Here is a 15,428-nt window from a genome sequence, read left to right on the forward strand (position 1 = left end):
GTAATGCCCTTGTTAGTAAAAAGGGTTTGTTTAAGATGATGTCACACTCCACAGGGAGTGGTTCTTACCCTGATTAATATATCCCTGACCAGACTTTCCTATTCTTGTTTTGGCACTTTGAAAGATGGCAACTCCTGTGACGGCACAAGGCTGTTCTCCTATCTGGTCAAATGAGATGACCATGATCATGCCCTTCCTTCTGCATGATTCATATTGGGATAACAATGCATAAGACACAGTACTTGGAAAAAATCGATATCTGGCAGGAGTTTGGTGAACACCTGTCAACCCTGACAGGTATAACCTGCCTCCAGCCAGTAGTGCTTTCACCATTATGAAGATTTGCAGAAGCACAGGCCTGACCAGCTGGCTGAGTGGGTAAACCTGGTAACATTTTGAATGCCAGAGTCCTAAAGTAAGAAAAACACAAACATTGGTTTCTTAAATGAGTCATATTAAAGATATAAAATTAATAAGTTTACACAACTACAGATATTTTCAAAGAAAGATATGTGTACCTGAAAATACTACATCTAATGCTATTATGAAATGCATACAATCATGAGCATGTTTGTAATCATACATGGACATTTTTTAACAAAGATGGATATCAGTAATGTGTTAACAGATTTTAACAATATATACAAATGTCACATACGTTTATTAAAATAATAATCTGCATATATAACATAAATCATGGGCTAGGTTACAGGCAGAAGTAGTTGTGACTGGATTTATAAATAAAATTAAAATAACAATTACACATTTATAATTTATTACTATTGCAAAAAAGTAACATAATAATTACATTGCATTAAGCCAGTTTTGTGTAGGCCACAGAAATGTCACTAAAACAGTAGCTTAACACATTTGTTTGATCAAAAGTATTTCTAGCTGCAAGTACAACATAGATTAAGTCTAACACAGCACACCCTAGTTAGACTGCAGGTTGGGAGAGGGTGATTGGGTTTGCTGTGCTAAATGAATAACCAGCACAAACTTCACTGAGAAATGTTTTACTTCAACACTGCATATCAAATCAGACACATTTATACAAAAAATAAAATGCAAACTTCTAAGAAATGCCTCTTTTCTGTTTTTTTGTGAAATACCTATACGTGAACACAGAGATATATGTATGTGGAAAACAACATTCCACACACACTTATTACTTTTATTCTTGAATACAGGGAATATTGGCATTATATTGTACTAATTCATACAGCCATGCATGTGTAAGAGAAAGTAAAAAAGAAAGCAAAAAGGAGTTGTGATGCCCACCACTGCTACCAATATGTGATGGCCACCACTGCCACCAACATGTGATGTCCCCATGCTGGGTCAGTAATCAAGGAGCCTGAATCCTCACCATTGACAGTGGAGTGGGATGTGCACTTGGAATACAATGGATACACTCATCATTTCCAGATGCAGACTGCTCTGCATCAAGCACAATTTCCCTTAAGAGCACACAGGGAATGCACTCAGCCTGGGGTCTGTATGTTTCTATATCTGTCTCGCTCCAGGTCCCCAATAAGACTCTCCACTGGTACAGCTGTCAGGTTACGTCCTCAGCCGAGTGTCCAAGCCAAGTCTTCTGGCACCCTCTCTATGAAGAACAAAAAAAAAATGTTATGCACTGACGAAGGGTTTTACCTGAAAGCTTTGTCGTTGTGTCATAAAGTGGTTTTCTCAATAAGTTTTTTTGTTCTTGTATATTTATTTACATCCTGTTTTATTTACCCTCTCTATGAACCCAGTGTTTCATGTCCAAGGCCCAAGTAGCTGAAACACACACACTCTTTAAGATTTAATTGTCTCACACATACACACACACACACACACACACACACACACACACACACACACACATCTGGGAAAGGGTGGCATAGATTACCCACTCTACCAACTTTGTCCAGGCTATAACTTAGATTCACTGCCACCAGTCAGTTAAAATAAGGCTGTTAAAAGGATATTCAATTATGCTGAGTGAAGTTAATATTGCCACAAATGATAGTAGTTGAACAATAAAGCTAGGCCTTCTGGAGTAGCCCATACAGTGTCCCCAAATAAATATAAGTACTTTCAAAGGTAAGATGCTTTCTACAAGGACCAGCCACAATATTTTTTTAAATATATTTAATAATAAATAACACAATAACATGAACATATTGAATATATATTTACAGTAAACCACAAAGTTCAGACACAGGAAATTTTGAAAATAACATTGATGGACAGACTCAGACAAATAAAGAAAAACAATATCTAAACTAAGCTTTACTATATTCCTGACTAATCTAAAATAATTACTGTTCCCTACCGCAAGGCAAGATGCTGTGGGTAAGGGTCTTTTGAGTCAGGTTCCCCAAAACAGAATACTCAATACTCTGAGATTTTCCTTTGTAATATTTAAAATAAACCAGGAGTCCAATGTCCAAATCACATTTAATAGAAGCACACACAGCACAAAGCTATCAAGACAATATATCTTTGTCAATGTTTACACAAAGTAACTCAAGTGCATCACTTATATACAATTAGCCAGCCCTTCATCATAGTCACATGACCCAATTAAAATTATATATAATTAAATAGTTATATAATTATATAATTAAACAGCCCTAAACTTCTTTATACTATATAAAAATTAACTATATATATATATATATATATATATATATATACACACACACACACACACACACACACACACACACACACACACACACACACAAACATAAAAATGAGAAAAAAAATCACTTGCCTGTCATTGGTGATTTGCCCTTTCCTCCACTGTAGTGCGATCTCAGATTTGGTATATTTAGTTACAAGGGGTGTGGGTGGGGTGAAGTCCTCCATTTCGTAGGGTCTGCAAATTTTTTTTTTGGTGTTGGCCAAGCGATTTTTCCCCTGGAAAAAAAAATTACTTATGTGGCCATTCAGGGTTTTGGTGTTTTGATTATGTGTTGATGAAGGAGTGTTCGATTTACAGCCCCTTCAACAATGTAATATTGACCCTAATATATATATATATATATATATATGTATATATATATATATATATATATATATATATATATATATTGTGTGTGTGTGTGTGTAAGGAATACAAATACAGTTAAATAAAAATTAGCTTCTCCCTTTTAATTATAGCTGAGGAAGAAATTAAATAAAACCACCAGCAGCAACATCAGCAAAGAGTAGAGAGTCTGTTTGAATCTTCCAGTAAGTATAACCAAAGTCCTAGTGAATTCTGTCTTACTAGGTTGTGCTAAGTATGACAAGCATACAAAAAGATTTAAAATCATTGTACTACTTTTAAAAATAAAACAGAAATATGTGCTTGTATAACTGCTGCAGTCTATTTTCAAATGTTTTCTGTATTGGTGATAAGAAAATTCTTTTTATTTATTTTTATTTTTATTTTATTTAACATTTGTTGACCGGGAATGTCCGACTAGGTTCCACAGAACCTGTTTTCAGTGGAGGCCCGGGGAGAAATGCTCCAGATGCATGTCTTTTATAGTGTTACATATGAAAGAAATGTAAGTGAAACCATTGCAGTTCAAGTGGATGTTACTGCTTTTAATCTGATTACTTTGAATAATTGCAAAGGGTATTTTTGCTACTGTATTGAATTCATTGCATGTACACACACTCCAAAAAGTCACAAGCCCTTGCCATATGAATTTATTTGAAGTATGCATATGCACTATTCATATCATTCTTCCCAAGTGTAATGTCACTCCTCTGGACCAGTGATCAAGGAGCCTCAATCCTCATCACTGACACCAGTGGGGAGTGTTCACTGTGAGAAAAATAGACACTCACACTCTTTTCAGATGCAGCCCTCTGCACCAAGTACAATTTCCCTCAAGAGCACACAGAAAATGCACACTCCAGTCCCAGGGCTGGGCTTCCTCTCCACGCCCTAAATAAGACTCCCTACTGACCACTATAGAGCTGTTTAGTTATCCAGGAGTTTCAAGTCAAGTCCTCCTCCACCATTTATGTGAAATCCGTGCTCTCAGTGCCCCTGTTCAACATAGCTGTCGGACACACTCTCTTTTAGATTTTATTTTTATACACAAATACACACACACACACACACACACACACACACACACACACACACACACACACACACACACACCTGGGAAAGGCTGGCACAGCCTACCCCCATAACACCCAAAGCAAGCTACTTTAAGGCTCTTAATAGGGTACCTAATTACACTTATAAAGATTAATTCTTATACTAATGGTAGTGTTAATCAAGCAGCAAGACTTTCGGGAACATGGAGCCACAGTGCCACTAAATAAAAGCAGGTACTTTCAAAGGTTAAATATTTTCTAAACGACCAGCCACAATGAAAGGTATAGATATATTTAATAATAAATAATAAAAAAAGAAAATTTGAAAATGTTGAATATCTGTTTACAATAAACACCAGAGTTTTAATCACAGGAAATACAAATAAAAACACAGATGGAAAGACTCTGACAGATACAGAAAAAAAAAAACTTTTACCTAGTCTCACTATGTTTTTTTAAATGACTGAAGAATTACCATACCCTAGTTACTTACTAAAGCAAGCCAAGATGAAAGTGGATGAGTGTATTGCCAGGTCCAAAAAATACAGTACACCCGTTACATCTCTCACTAGTATTCAAATACAATTTCAGTGCTGGCTACAGAATGACATCACATCCAGTCACGTGACTTTGTGGTTCCCATACTACCCCCTCACTAGAAACTGAGCCAGGATCTGGCAATGATGTGTCACAACATACACACAGAACAGTAGCTAAGGTTTATTACAGCATCTGGAAACTGTAAAACATTTCCAACACTTCCATTCTTCCTGCAGAAACTAGCAAGCCGTTCTCTGGCACCCCAGGGTAGCAATTAGTTTACCACTAAGGACAATAGAGCAGGATCCCAGCCCAGGCATTTCACAGACATTGTATCTCTGGCTGCATACAGAGCTTAGAGATAAAATATTTATGGCCTAAACCAAGTAATTTAATTTCAGGTTATTTTTCTTAAGGTTGGCTGTGCTGAGCTTAACCCCTTCCCTTCCAGCATCCCATTTAAAATGCATACATTTCATCAGTTACAACAATATAGCCTCACATGCATGTATATTTAATTTCTGTCCAGCAGGACCCACTGTTGATACATTTTCTAACACAACCAACTTTACAAATACATTCTAACATGAGCATCTGTACAGATCAGTTTGATATTCAAATGACATATAACCCTTTACAAAACTCCAGGTAGCTATGCTGGCATATGTTACACATGCAATGCCCTAATGTCTCTGGCACAGCTGGCACTACCTCACAACATCACATATCTCCCCCTTTTTAAGACTCAAACAATTTTTTCAAATGACCCTGGAAGAATGTTGGTTGAGAGGAATGAGCCTATCTGGGAACACATTAACCCATACACTGTCTGAAAGCTCATCTGCATTGGCATGGCTGACCCCACTATGGTGCTGCACTGTCATATCATATGTCTGCAACCCTAAACTCCACCTTAATAACTTGGTATTTTGCTGGCTGTCTTGATGAAGCCATGTTACTGGATTGTGGTCTGTAACTACTGTGAATTTCCTTCTATATAGATAGGGCTGAAGTTTTTCTAGTGACCATTAGACATTTTTTTCTACAGCTGCATAACATCCCTCCCTGGGTTGTAGTCTATGGCTGAGACAACAGGGTACTCTTCTCCCTCTGAGGAAAACTGGCTGAGTACAGCCCCTACCCCATGGTTTGAAGCATTCACCTGCACAACAAATTATTTGCTGTAATCTGGACTGGCTACTCCAGGGGTTTCTCTCAAATCCCCTTTAAGCTTTTGGAATGCCTGCTCACAGTCTGGGGTCCATGCAGTTTTATCTGGCCTGTTTTACATTGTCAGGTCTGTGAGAGAAGCAGCTATTGTGCTATAATTGGGAATGAACTTTTTATTGTACCCAAGAGTACCCTCACCTGCTTTTAGGTAAAAGGGGCAGCCCATGCCTGAATAGCTTCAAGTAGTAGTAGGTTCTGGCCTGATCTTGCCACTCCCAATTCTATGTCCCAGGTAGGAGACTTCTGCCATACCCACCTGACACTTACTAGGCTTAATGGTCAACCCTGCCATTTGCAATCTGCCCAGGACCTCCCCGACATGCTGAAGTTGCTCTTGTCAGGAATGGCTGTAGATGGCGATATCATCCAAGAAGCCAAGGGCATAATCTCCTGCTCCTTCTACGATACAATCTACCAGCCTCTGGAAGGTCACCGGGGTATTTTTCATCCTAAAGGGCATTTTTGTAAACTTGTATAATCTAAAAGGAGTCAAAAAGGCTGACCTCTTTCTAGTAGTGGGAGCCAAGATCACCTGTTAGTAGCCCTTGGTCAGATCAATAGTGGTCAGATACGTAACCCCATCCAGCTGCTCTAAGGCTTCATCTGTCCTAGACATGGAGTAAGCATCTGACTTTGTGTGACTATTTAGTTTTCTGTAGTCTATACAGAACATGGTGCTGCCATCCTTCTTTGGTACCAGTACCACTGAAGAGGCCCAGGGACTACTGGACTTGTAGATTACTTCAGTTCCAACATTTCCTATATCGTCTCCCTCGGATTCTGTCTGACTCAATGATGCACCCTGTAAGGGGCGTTCTTGATAGGTCTTTGGGGTCTGGTATCCACATGGTGTTGAACCAGGTGGGTGCACCCAGGTTTCCCAGTGAACATGCCCCCAAACCTCTGTAACACTTCTCAGATTTCTTGAACCTGGGTAGGGGATAGCTGCTGGGACATTGCTACCCCATTCACAGAGGTGTCAGTCTGAGTCTCACTGAGGATATCAGTCACCAGATCTCCCTCAGACTCCTCATGCCCCCCACTGCAAATGCTCAGCACAAGGGCCTCCCTATCATGGTAAGGCTTCACCATGTTAACATGGTACGATCTGTGCCCCTGCATCCTGCCTAGCAGTTCTATCATGTTAACATCACTGACCTTCCTTTCAACTTTGAAGGGTCCTTCCCAACTTGCCTGCAGCTTATTGCAGCTGATAGGAATTAACATCATAACCTGCTGTCCCACAGCAAACTCTCGGACTTGAGTATTCCTGTCATACCAGATGTTTTTCTGCTGTTTGGCTCCTGCCAGGTTTTCCAGGGCCAAGCCCATGAGCTCCCTAAGCATTGTCCTGAGGTTTAGGACATATGCCACAAAAGACTCCTTGTGGGATTCATACCCACCCTCCCACTCATCATGAATCAAATCCAAGGTCCTTCTCATCCTATGCCCATACAGCAACTCAAAGGGTGAAAAAAACTGTGGATTCCTGGGGTACCTCTCTGTATGCAAACAGCACATGGGACAAATATTTGTTGTACTTTCTCTTAAACTGGTCTGCAAATGCTCTTAGCATGTCTTCAGTGTAGTTTAACCTCTCCACAAGACCATTAGTCTGGGGGTGGTAGGGGGTAGTCTTTAGGTGCTTCACCCCACAGAGCTCCCACAGGCAAGCCAGTATGTTTGAAATGAAATTGCCTCCTCAGTCAGTATTTCTCTCAGGAAATCTACCCTATTGAAAAATGTAGCAAATCATTTGCCACATTCTCTGCCTCAATGGAGGACAGAGCCACTACTTCAGGGTATAAAGTAGCATAATCTACTACCATTAGGATATATTTCTTCCCTGTGGAACTTCTGAAACTGCTCCTCAATCACAGGCAAAGGCATCAAAGGAGCTTTGACCTTTTCTCCTGTCTTGCTCACTTTTTGGCACTGCTCACAGGTTCTGCAGTGTCCTGCTACATCCCTTGCAATCTCAGGGCAATAAAAGTTCTGCATAATACATCTCTTGGAATGCTTTATAGCCATATGACCTGAAAAAGTAATGTCATGGGCTATGGGTTGAAGTGCCAGATGGTAGGCTCTGGCACTATCAACTGCTGCTTTACCTCACCCTCTAGTCCTCCCTCAGGGATTCACTCTCTATACAGTAACCCTTTGTTACATTTTACAGAATCCCTTTTTCTTGAGAATCAGGTACCTCCTTAGCTACCTTCCTCAAGCCTTGTAATGCAGGGTCCGAGAGCTGAGCCTGTCTCAACTCTATCTTTGTGACCATCCCCAGCTCTCCTTCCACAGGAAGTCTGGTATCCTCTGACAGCAGTGCCTCACTGTCAGCCTGGGTACTTCCACTCACCTCTGCCCTTGCAGTCAGCCTGTCCAAGGGAAATTCAGTATGTATCAGCAACTGCGGCTCACCTTCAGGCTCACTGCCACAGGGTAGCTTCCTCCATGAAATAGCCACATCACCAGCCCCAGCTTCAGGTGTGGGTTCTGTCTGGCTCTCCTCCAGGCTACCAGACTGACATGCCTGTCTTCAAGCCTGAATGAGTGTAACTGCATGCACACAAGGTACTGCTTTATCAAAATCATTCCCTATCAAGATATCTGCAGGGATATCCTCAAACACTCCTACCTGCTTGCTTCCTTTTCCACCCTTCCAGTTGAAGTGAACCCTAGCCAAAGGTATTTGAAATGGGAGCCTTCCTAAACATCTGACTGGAGTGGACTGCCCAAAGCAAGTACTGCTTTTCTTTAACCACTGCACTCCACCATGCTTATGTAAGATTCTGTGTCACTCTTGGCAGTGGCCTGTTTTCCAACCACTAAGGATACAAACTCTGGTGAGAGTTTGGTACCCCTGTTTTCTCCAGACAACTTACCACTAGCATGCCATTATTCCTACTTGCTGGACCCTTCACATTTTATTCCCCATCTTGCTTCAGCAGACATTTGTATGCTACATGGCCACTCTCATTACATTTAAAACATCTAAACCCTGATTCTGGCCATGTACCTAAACTAGTGGCTTCCCATTTACTTATGGACTCTGTTGGGGTGGTTTAGGCTGCCCACCATGGGTTCCCTTATATCCATGTGCAGCAGTGGGTATCCCCATCTTCTACAGTGGTGCCCTGATTGCCAAATAGAGAAACTCTTTTATCCAAGCTCATCTGCAGAGTTATGATCCCAGTCTGTCAACCAGATTCTCATGTCCTCAGGCAAATGCTAATGGCTTGTTCATTCACCAAAATGTCTGGAAGCCTTTCAAAAGTGGCAACCTGACACCTATTCACCCACCTATGAAAATAAGTGCTTAGCTCAGCAATATAATCACAAACACTTGCATCTGCCCTATGTCTATGCTCATGATTTTTTTTTTCTGTAAGCTTCAGGTATTAACTTAAAACATTCCAATAAACATTGTTTAACCTTGTCATAATTTAGACAACCAGTATCAGACAATTTAGAAACAGTAGCTGCAGCTTTACCATGGAGTAAGGGGGTCAATAACCATACCCAGAGCCCTTGGGCAACATCATACTGCTTACATAATCTTTCAAATATATGATTAAAACTATCAAAAGTATCACCTTCAGTATACTGTGGAAGGAAATTACTGACCTTTGCTCCTTCTGGAGTTTGGTTATGCCTTCCCCATTACCTCCATGTTCCTGTTGAAGAGTCAGCATGTCCTTCTCAAGTGGATGCTACTTTTAATTTTTTTTTTGGCCTTCAAATCCCACAGTTTCTCTGCTAATTCTAATTCTATATGTTTTGCCTCCAGTTCAAGTCTCTTTAACATCAGACAGGTGTTTAAGTTTTCTGAGGAAAAATTGACCTGTCCTGTTTCTGAGTGCTCCACATCCTCATTGCCAGACTAATTGTCTTCCTGGTTCCTGGTCTGTGCTGCAGCTGTGCCTAAGGCTGAAATCATTTCTTCTTTAGTCAGGTAGGCATGCACCAGACCTTTGGATTTGCTCATCTTATCCAACTGGTTCACTGTTAGCTTGCCATAATCCTTTGCTAACATCCTTGTCTGCTTTCCCCGACTAAACTAAACTAAACAAATAAATAAATAAAACTGTTGTGAACAATGAAACTCTATGTTTACCTCGTGGCTGCTAAGAGTACACACAAATTTAGTGACAGCTACTTACAGACTACAGAAGTTCAATAAATATCCCACTGTTGCCACCAATATGTGACTTCCCTCCTCTGGGCCAGTGATCAAGGAGCCTCAATCCCATCACTGCAACCAATATGTGACATCCCTCCTCTGGCTCATTAATCAAGGAGCCTTAATCCTCACCATCAACACCAGTGGGGAGCGTTCACTGTGAGAAAAATAGACACACACAATATTCTCAGATGCAGTCCTCTGCACCAATTACAATATCCCTTAAGAGCACAGAGAAAATGCACACTCCAGTCCTGGGGCTGACCTTCCTCTCCAGGCCCCAAATAAGAATCCCCACTGACCCCAAGTCCTTAGCTGGGTGTTCCAAACCAAGTCATCCACCACCCCCTCTGTGAAATTAGTGCTCTCAGTGCCCCTGTTCAATGTAGCTGCCCTACACACTTTCTTTGAGATTTGATTTTCACACAAACACACAAATACACACACACACACACACACACACACACACACACACACACACACACACACACGGAAATGGCTGGCACCACTTAACACCAGAACACCCGAAGCAAGATACATTAAGGCTCTTACCAAAGTACCCGATTACACTTATTATGATAAATACTTATACTAATGGTAGTGTTAACCAGGCAGCAAGACTTTTTAGGAACATGGAGCCACAGTGCCACTAAATAAAAGCAAATATTCTCAAAGGTTAAATATTTTCTAAAATATCAGCCACAATGAAAGGTATAGATATATTTAATAATAAATAATAAAAAAGAAAACATTAAAATACTGAATAACTATTCATAATAAGCACAAGAGTTTCCATCACAGGAAATATGAAAAACACAGATGAAAAGACATACAGATACAGAAAAAACAACTTTTAGCTAGTCTCACTATAGTTTTTTAACTGACTGAAGAATTACTGTACCCTAGTTACTTACTAAAGCAAGTCAAGATGAAAGTGGATGAGTGTCTTGTCAGGTCTAAAAACAGAGTGCACCCCTCACATCTATCACTACCGTATTTCTTTGTAAATTAGTCCCAACCAGAGAATAAGGCCTAGCATGGTTTTCCAGGGTTGTCATAATATAAACCCGACCCCAAAAATAAGCCCCAGTTAAGCTTGTCAACAACACACGGTGGATGTGTTGAATTATAAAATAATAATACTGACACCCATTGACTGAGGTTATCATACTCTGCTCACCATTTTCGGACCATTCGGACACCCAACTTCTTCTCTTTGCAGAAGGTCGTAAGATTCTTTGCCTGGGAGTCCTCCACAATTCTTACTGTAACCCTAACCATCACTCACACTTGACAGTTGAGATCTTTGGCCCATAAACACTGGCAGACGTATTTTGATCGTTCAATGTACAGACAATGTGCGTAAAGCAAGCGCATGTGATAGTGCATGGTTGTGGTTGTGCCTTCTCTTTGTAAACCACGTCATTTTGTGTTGCCACTCCGGTCTCATAAGTCTTCAAATTAATCCCCTCCCCAGACAAGATGAGTGCAAAAAGAAAGAGCTATTCCATCGCGTACAACAAAAGAATCATGGCGGACTCCCGGGGAAAGAATATGATGGCTTTCTGCAAGAGAAAATTTTAAATCTCCGAATGGTCCGAAAATGGCATGCAGTGTATGATAACCTCAGTCAACAGGCCGAAGAGGGAAATGCTAAGAAGTGCAAGTGTGGATCAGGTTGGCAACCATTATTTCCTGAGCTGGAAGACATAATCTGTGAGTGGATTGCTAACAGGAGAGCAAAGGCTTTGGTTGTGCGCAGGGCTGATATCCATGCTTTTGCCCTTGCAATGGCACCACAGTTAGAAATATCCCCAGAAGAATTCAAAGCATCACAACATTGGCTGCATGGCTTCCTTCAGCGATATGAACTGTCTCTAAGAAGATCAACAACACTGTTCAAGCTGGAAGAAACTGAAGTTATTAAACGTGCACTTGCATTCAAGTCCTTTGTTGATGGCATTGACTTTTCTAAATACCAACTCTCCAACATGATTGTTATGGATGAAACTGCAGTGTTTATGGGCCAAGGATCTCAAACAACAATTGATCAGAGGGGTGCCTCGTCAATCTACATTCCCTCCACTGGTTACGAGAGTGCGTGTGTTACCTGTATTTTGGCAATTCGTCAAGATGGAAGGGAAATCCCACCTCTATTCATTTGTAAGCGCAAGAAAAATAAGACTAAATGTGTTTCAGGCATTTACATTCTTGAAACTGAAAAAGCCTGGTGCACACATGCAGCTATAAGGAAATGGATCAATGCAATGCTGCCACTTGTTTTGCGAGGTGGCAAAATAGGTCTGCTAGTCTTGGATTCAGCCAGCACTCATCGCACTAAAGAAATGAAGAAAATCCTTGCACAGAGAAGAGTAGATCAAATAATGATTCCCACAGGAATGACTGCCTATCTCCAGACTCTTGATATTGCAATAAACAAGCCATTCAAGGACCATTTGCGCATGGAACTCAATGACTACGTTGAAAATAAAATGGAGAGAAATCAGCATGGAAACTTTGTGAAGCCTAGCCTGCAAGAGGTTGTGACTTTGATGAAAAAGTCATGGGATAAAATCACTGACAGATGTGTTGTCAATGCCCTACGAGCAGGCTACTTGGACAAGTAGTGCTCATTTAAGGAGAGTTCTATTGCTAGGCATGATAGATTGTGGCCAATGGTTCTACAGGAAATGGAGTCACAAGAAATTCAGGTTGGAATTCATGGGTTGGACACTTATGACAATGTTCCAGAAGAAGACATGACTGTATTTGAATAACTGTGAAAGCCAAGGTGCAGATATTCTGAAATTGAAATATTTGGTGCACTATTTATGTAGAATTCTCACACAACTGTTTTATCGCATTAGAACTGTTGTCTAATAACAGAAAAGTATTAAATAAATGTCAATTTGTGTACCTGAATAAATGTAAATTTTTGTACATGAATAAATGTTGATTTGTGTTCATTAATAAATGTTGATTTTTCTACATGAATAAATGAATAAAGGTAGGGTGTTTGGACGGTGTGGGTAAATAAGACATCCCCTGATAATAAGCTCTAATGCGTATTTTGGCGGGGGAAAGAGTATAAGACCCGGTCTTATTTTCGGGGAAATACGGTATGAGTGGGACATGAGTCGGGGCTGAGACACGGACTCGGATGGGAGACTCCCTTGGCCTTTAACTCCTGGAGGCTGCCAAACCGTTCTGTGTCCATGTGCCCTCAGAGCCTCTCAGAGGGACCTCCCTCCGATCTAGGATGCCCTCGCGGAACTCCGTCTGGCCGCCGAGGGGCAGGCACACTCTCATAAGGACTTCCAAGACCCACCCTCCTTTCTGGTCCAGGACACCACAGTCCATGTCTCCTGCATATCCCCTGCAGGCTGCCAAATTGTGCTGTGTCCCCATGCCCTCAGAGCCTCTTAGGGGGACCTTCCTGTGATCCTGGCCACTCTCGCGGTACTCACCCCGTCCACCGTGGGGCAGGCCCACCCTCATAGGAACTTCGGAGCCGATGCTCCTTCCTGGTCCAGAGCACCATGGTCCCAGTCTTCACCAGATCTCCTGGGGGCTGCCTGGCCGGGCCGTGTCCCCATGCCCTCGGAGCCTCTCAGGAGGACCTCACTCCGATCCAGGCTGCCTTCGCAGGACTCAACCCAGCCGCTGAGGAGCAGGCACGCTCTCATTGGGACTTCTGAGACCCCCCCTCTTTTCTGGTCCAGGGCACCACACCCCACATCTCCCGCATATCCCCTGCAGGCTGCCAAATCGTGCTGTGTCCCCGTGCCCTTGGAGCCTCTCAGGGGGACCTGCCTCCAATCCAGGCCGCCCTCGCAGGACTCCCCCCTCCACTGAGGGGCAGGCCCACCCTCATAGGGACTTCCCAGCCCACACTCCTTTCTGGTCCAGAGCACCATGGTCCTCGTCTTCCCCAGATCTCATGGAGGCTGCCAAATCGTGCTGTGCCCCCATGCCCTTGGAGCCTCTCAGGTGGACCTCCCTCTGATCCAGACCACCCTCGTGGAACTCCCCCCAGCCGCTGAGGGGCAGGCCCACTCTCATAGGGACTTCCGAGACCCCCCTCCTTTCCAGGCCAGAACACCATGGTCCCCGTCTTCCCCAGATCGCCTGGAGGCTGCCTGGCTGGGCCATGTCCTCGTACCCTCAGATACTCTCAGGGGGACCTCCCTCCAATCCAGGCCACCCTCACGGAACTCCCCCTGGCCACTGAGGGGCAGGCCTGCCCTAATAGGGACTTCTGAAACCCCCCTTGTTTCCAGTCAAAAGAACCACGGTCCCTGTCTTCCCCAGATCTCCTGGAGGCTGGCTGGCAAGGCCATGTTCCCGTGCTCTCAAAGCCTCTCAGGCAGACCTCCCCCTGATCCAGCCACCCTCGCAGAACTCACCCCGGCCACCGAGAGGCAGGCACGCTCTCATCTGGACTTCCGAGACCCCCTCCTTTCCGGTCCAGGGGACCACATTCCCCATCTCCCACATATCCCCTGCAGGCTGCCAAGCCGTGGCATGTCCCTGTGCCCTCAGAGCATCTCAGGGGAGCTTCCCTCCAATCCTTCCCAGCCTTGTGGAACTCTGCTGGGCTGCGAGGCCTCAGTCAGACCCTCATCCAGACTTCTGTGACACTGGTTCTCCCCTTTGCCCTCCACCTAGGGCTTTCAAACTCACATAGAATATGGCCCCGGTTCCTGGCATCTCAGCCCATTTCATCTTGCACCTCCATCTCACTCTTCGGTTGTGCCAGGTGCCAACAAACATGCTTCATTTAGAGCCTCCTAGCACATGCCCCCCTGCCTCCTGAGTAGTGCTGTTCGGAGGGAGGCATCCCCACAGTGCCAGGTGAAGGACCAGAGGCTGACCTGGCACCTGTGCATTGTCCTGGGTGCAAAACATCATTGAGTCCATATCTCTGCACCCCTGGGGGATGGGAGGATGGGATCCCAGATCTGTCTTACCCGGATGGACCTCTGCCCTCTCCCAGGAGCCGGGCACCTGCCACTGGGTTGCCTCTCTAGGATGACCCTTAAGCCTGAGTACACAATATTCAGCCCTTTCCACACCTGCAGGGGTTCTGGCTATCTGGACTGAGGCACCGGAGGGTGTGGAGTGAGGGGCGTGACCGGGAATGTCCTGCTGTATAGGACATCTCGCCTCCAGGGACGACCCTCAAGCCCGAATACATGCTCTTCAGCCCCTTCTGCATTCGCAGGGGTTCTGGCTTTCTGGACAAAGGTGCCAGAGGGTGCCGACTGAGGAGCATGACTGGGGACCTCCTCCCAAGGGAGATGCTCCTCCACCAGTTCCTACATGAACCCCCTCCCTTGATCCCCCCACCAGACCCCACGTCTGGCGCCGAAGGCAAAGT

Source organism: Protopterus annectens, chromosome 1.part1, assembly GCF_019279795.1.
Source record: "Protopterus annectens isolate FY-2018-M chromosome 1.part1, PAN1.0, whole genome shotgun sequence".
In the NCBI taxonomy this organism is placed as follows: domain Eukaryota; kingdom Metazoa; phylum Chordata; order Ceratodontiformes; family Protopteridae; genus Protopterus; species Protopterus annectens.